Genomic DNA, 6,000 nt, shown 5'->3' with positions numbered 1-6,000 from the left:
ATTAAAAAAAAAACAAAAAAACGTTTTTTTACTCTCCGGAGTCCTCCTAGGCACCCCTGATAAAACATAAGGGGGGCAGGGTGTCTCTACCCTGCCCCCTATCAACGTTTTCCACTTTTATTTTTCACCTCTTGTGTCTCTGTTCTTCAGAGTCACAAGATGGCAGACTATGCAGACCATTTAGAATGTTTAAAGTCACCCAAGAGCCAATTAGCTTTTGAAATTTAGAACCAATTAAAATGTTTCTTTGGTTTTGAATTTGTATGTGATGAAGTTTCATTGGTTTTCTACATGAAAATACATGAGAAATGAGAAGGAAACACAGCCATTTTGTGATAGTACTCTTTGAGGTACATTTCTGAGGAATTTTTGGTGTTCTATTTCTGGTGTGAAATTTACACAGTACTAATTCTTCTACTGCTTTCTGAAAGGTGAGTTGTTAATTTGTCAGGGGAATTTAATACTTGATAAAGCTAGTTTTATATTATCTATTACTAAAAACGATAAATTAAAGTGATTTTTTTCCTGCAATTTACAGCAAGAAATTTGATAAGAATATCGATCTGAATGAGGACCCCGTTGATATTAATTTTAAAATTTCTGCCACTTTTGTTGAGGCGAGTTTTATTGAGGTCTTGAATGATCCTGTTGATAACACTATCCATGAAGAAGACCTTTTTTTGAGAGGAGATGGAATGGGGGATTTTAATGATGAGACTTTGGAAGCTGAATTAATCGAATGTTTGGACTATATTGAGTTCCAGGACTCATGTATGGAGATTTCTGATGAGGAGATTCCTGATCAGTTAATGTTAGAAGTTCTTTTAAATTATGAAAATTCTGAAGAATAAATTTATATTTAGAAATTATAAATAGTTTGAGACATTTTTTATTATTCTATTTGTAATTTATGAGATAATAGCGAAATGATTGTGCTATAAAGTGAGACTTATAGTATAGAGTGCAACCTTTCTGCGTTACATAGTAAGTTTACTCACAGTTACTTCCCTTCTCCCACTATATTTTCTCCAATGTGTATTTCACATCTCTTCTTCATCTCATGCCTTCTTTCTCTCACTGTCTCTCTCTAATGTACACTATCGCCACCATTTTGTGTAGTTTCAGAAGACAGTGAAATGTAATGCTCCAAAGGTGGGGTGCAAGATCTGTCATACTGTACTTTCCAGAGGAGACCCCAGAAGGAAGTACAGTTTTGGTAATTCTACAATGATTCAGCACGTCCAGAGGAGGCACCCCCAGAACTATGCCCGGGAGAGTGTCAGGGCTCTGGCACAAGAGGTTCCTAAAGAGATGGTGCCTCTACTTCAACTGGAGGAGCAACTGCATCGGTGAGGGGGCGACCAGAGCAGCTGATCCCAAATATTCAGCCTGTTTTTAATGAGGCCTCCATCAAAAGCAAACATTGTGATGCCCTAATTTGTTATGGGGAACAAAGTATTATGATCATTGTTCGAGCATTAGCGAACCACCGCTGCCGTCCCCAGTCCCAATTTGGATTATTTTTTTTGCTCCTGTTGAGCAGTTTCCCATTTCCTATTTTTGTTTTTGTTGAAAAAAAGAAAAAAGAAGAAAAAAAAAGTTCTTTATACAACTACCTCTAACTCTCAAAAAAGAGCTGTGTTCTTAAAAAAATGAAAAAGAGTAACTGAAGTGGAGTGCAGTGAGAGAGGAGAGGAAAATGAGTGAGAAAGCAAAGAAAGGGACGAGAGGGGAAGGGAAATGAAGTAGGGGGACTGAATGAAGGTGAGTGTGGGAGGTGAGTGAGGAGAAGGAGAGTGAACATAGGGAATGAGGATAAGTGAAGAAAATGTAGTAAAGGAACGGGGGGTGGAAGGGTAAGAAAAGAGCAGTGATGTTTAGGAAAGAGTGGAGATACAGACTGGATAAAAGCAAGTGAGTGTGAGACAAGGTGAGTAAGGGAGTAAAGAGACAGAGAAAGTGAAAGAAAAAGTGAGAGTAGAAGACTGAGGGCCTCATTTATAAGGCCATGCGTCACTTTTACGCCGCCGGTGGGTCACTTTTTGTGACGCACCAGTGGTGTAAAAAAAGGACCTTGTTGAGTCATATTTACAAAGTGAGGCATCTAGGTAGATGTGTCACTTTGTAAACCCCTGTGCCACATTATACCTGCGCCAGGTATAATGTATGCAAAGGGGGCGTATTAACGCAAGGAAGGGTCGTAGAAGTGACGCAGTGAAATCTATCACATTTCACTGCGTCACTTTTACGACACCGTTGCGTCAAAATCTTGCGCCTGCCTCACAGCAGGCGTAAGACTGACACAGGCCCTTTCACATGGGGCTTGCCCCATGTGAAAGGATGCATTGCTGAAAATAATTTTTTTACTATAATTTTTTACACTGTTTTGCCCTGTGGTGCGCTTGAGGGCCTCATTTATGAGGCCATGCGTCACTTTTACACCGCCGGTGCCTCACTTGTTGTGATGCACCAGTGGTGTAAAAATTGCACCTTGTTGAGTCATATTTTCAAAGTGACGCAGGTAGGTAGATACGTCACTTTGTAAACCTCTGTGCCACATTATACCTGCACCAGGTATAATGTATGCAAAAGGGGCGTATTGACGCAAGGAAGGGTCGTAGAAGTGACGCAGTGAAATCTATGAGATTCCAATACAGAAACCAATACAGTATCTCTGGACCAGCATTAATGTTAAACATTGCGCACGCGGCTTTTAAATAGGCCAAGGAAACCAATACATTATCTCTGGACCAGCATTAATGTTAAACATTGCGCACGCGGCTTGTAAATAGGCCAAGGAAACCAATACAGTATCTCTGGACCAGCATTAATGTTAAATATTGCGCATGCGGCTTGTAAATAGGCCAAGGAAACCAATACAGTATCTCTGGACCAGTAGTAATGTTAAACATTGCGCACGCGGCTTGTAAATAAGCCAAGGAAACCAATACAGTATCTCTGGACCAGCATTAATGTTAAACATTGCGCACGCGGCTTGAAATAGGACAAGGAAACCAATACAGTATCTCTGGACCAGCATTAATGTTAAACATTGCGCACGCGGCTTGTAAATAGGCCAAGGAAACCAATACAGTATCTCTGGAGCAGCATTAATGTTAAACATTGTGCACGCGGCTTGTAAATAGGCCAAGAAAACCAATACAGTATCTCTGGACCAGCATTAATGTTAAACATTGTGCACGCGGCTTGTAAATAGGCCAAGGAAACCAATACAGTATCTCTGGACCAGCATTAATGTTAAACATAGCGCACGCGGCTTGTAAATAGACCAAGGAAACCAATACAGTATCTCTGGACCAGAATTAATGTTAAACATTGCGCACGCGGCTTGTAAAAAGGCCAAGGAAACCAATACAGTATCCCTGGACCAGCATTAATGTTAAACATTGCGCACACGGCTTGTAAATAGGCCAAGGAAACCAATACAGTATCTCTGGACCAGCATTAATGTTAAACATTGCGCACGCGGCGTGTAAATAAGCCAATGAAACCAATACAGTATCTCTGGACCAGCATTAATGTTAAAAATTGCGCACAAGGCTTGTAAATAGGCCAAGGAAACCAATACAGTATCTCTGGACCAGCATTAATGCTAAACATTGAGCACGCGGCTTGTAAATAGGCCAAGGAAACTAATACAGTATCTCTGGACCAGCATTAATGTTAAACATTGCGCACGCGGCTTGGAAATAGGCCAAGGAAACCAATACAGTATCTCTGGACCAGCATTAATGATAAACATTGCGCACGCGGCTTGTAAATAGGCCAATGAAACCAATACAGTATCTCTGGACCAGCATTAATGTTATACATTGCGCACGCGGCTTGTAAATAGGCCAATGAAACCAATACAGTATCTCTGGACCAGCATTAATGGTAAACATTGGGCACGCGGCTTGTAAATAGGCCAATGAAACCAATACAGTATCTCTGGACCAGCATTAATGTTAAACATTGCGCACGCGGCTTGTAAATATGCCCCTCTATATCTTATATTCCAAATCAATAGATACCATTACTGAAATACTTTATGCATCTCCCACACCATTTCATATGGTTTTCTATCTGCTATTCCTATTCCTCTCCATACATTCACTGCTTCCACCCATGTTAAAGGTTGCACAAGGTGCTTCAAAAAAAGGAGCATATTTACAAGTCCAATGAAACCATTACACAATTTCTAAACCAGCATTGAATCCAACCATAAAAACCAATTTAAAAAGAAGTCTACCTTATAAACACACAGCTAACATTATGGAAAAAGGTAAAAATATAATTCCTTAATTCACACAGATACTCACTGTGATACTTGTCAAAAATCTTTATGCTGTCTATCTTTTCTAAAATAATCATTACTCACCTTTAAAAATGCTTTGGAAGTTGAAAAACAGTGTCAGTCACAGTCAACAGATATTCTTAAGCAGAATGTCTGAACAATGCTTCCTTCACTTGAACCAGAGAGTAATGGCATGGATTCTTTCTGATTTCACAGCCATATTCTTGTACCTAACCAATGAAAATTATTCCCACACAAATTCAAAACCAAACTGCACATTTTAATTGGTTGTACATTTCAAGACTTTGAAACTCACATAACATTCACCCCTCCCCCAGTGCTCATTCACCAAGTAACCATGGTAACTCCCTCTTAAACCACCACACAGTTCACAAGTTCATCATACTATGTTGCAAAAAAATCCACCAAGGCTGTTTGACCTCTCAATCTACTAGCTAATGAAATGCAATGTTTGTTTAAATGACTTTTTCTCAACCATTGAAATGACTTCTTACAAAAAAAGCATGTGCCCTAATTTTCAGTGGAGATTTTTAAGAAAGCTCCAATCGTTTCTGGTTATTCAACTGAACTGATTCTCAAACACTTTTTTTTCATAATCAAACTGCCATTTCATTTCCACAACTCATCTGACTAGAAGCACATCTACCTCCAACATGCAAAAAGTCTGGTTTGTTGGTCATAGCTATGTCCACTGGAGTCAAAAATACGCAGCTAACAGAAGTATTTACAATCTTGATTTATCAAATGTGGACATTGTATGGATTGGACAGAGAGGATTGAGGAGTCACCAATTGATACCATTGGTAAAATCCTTTATGCATTTACCACACCCTGACCTCATAATTGTGCACTGTGGTGGAAATGACTTAGGCACTTTGACTGGGGTAGGTCTGGAAATGCTTTTAAAGGACATCTTTGGGCAATTGATGTCACTTTTTCCAAAAACTGCCTTGGTATTTCCTAATATATGCCAAAGACAAAAATGGAACTGGTCCAACCAATTTTGTCCACAGATTGAAAAAGAAAGGAAACATGTAAATAAACCTGTTTCTGCTTTCCTCAGAGACTATGCTATGGGTTCCATTTACCACAACAACTTGCGTTACAACATGCAAGACATCTACAGGAGAGATGGTGTGCATTTTACAGATGAGGGGAATAGAGTTTTCCTCTTGAATATAAGACTCTGCATTGGTACCTACTTGTAGGTACAAAAAACACCAACATAACACAACAGCTCTTTTCAGAGCTAACTTACCTCTAAGCACTCTACATTATTTTTTTACTCTATTTTTTTACACTGTTTTTCCTCGTGGTGCGCTCAGGGTGCGCGTCCCGGAGAGCGTACCCGGGAACGCACCCAGCGCTTACCCCGCGAAAATTAAAAAAAAATAAAAACGTTTATTTGCCCTTCAGGGTCCTTCTAGGCCCCCCTCAGAAAACCGAGGGGGCCAGGGGGTGTCTACTGCCCCCTTTTAATTATTTTCCCCTTTCTTTTTCTCCTCTTGTGTCTCCATTCTACCGAGACACAAGATGGTGGACTCTCCGGACTGTTTAGAATGTTGACAGACACCCGAGAGCCAATCAGCTTTCCGCTCGCGCACTCCCGTAGCGCGTCGGGTGCGCTCCCCGGTACGCGTACCTGTAAGCTCTCGAAGCGCGCAAATAGATATATATGTGTT

The sequence above is a fragment of the Lissotriton vulgaris genome, chromosome 6 (genome assembly GCF_964263255.1).
Source record: "Lissotriton vulgaris chromosome 6, aLisVul1.2, whole genome shotgun sequence".
NCBI classification, from domain to species: Eukaryota; Metazoa; Chordata; class Amphibia; order Caudata; family Salamandridae; genus Lissotriton; species Lissotriton vulgaris.
The sequence above is the reverse complement of the archived record's forward strand: the minus strand, read 5'-3'. Positions refer to the sequence as shown.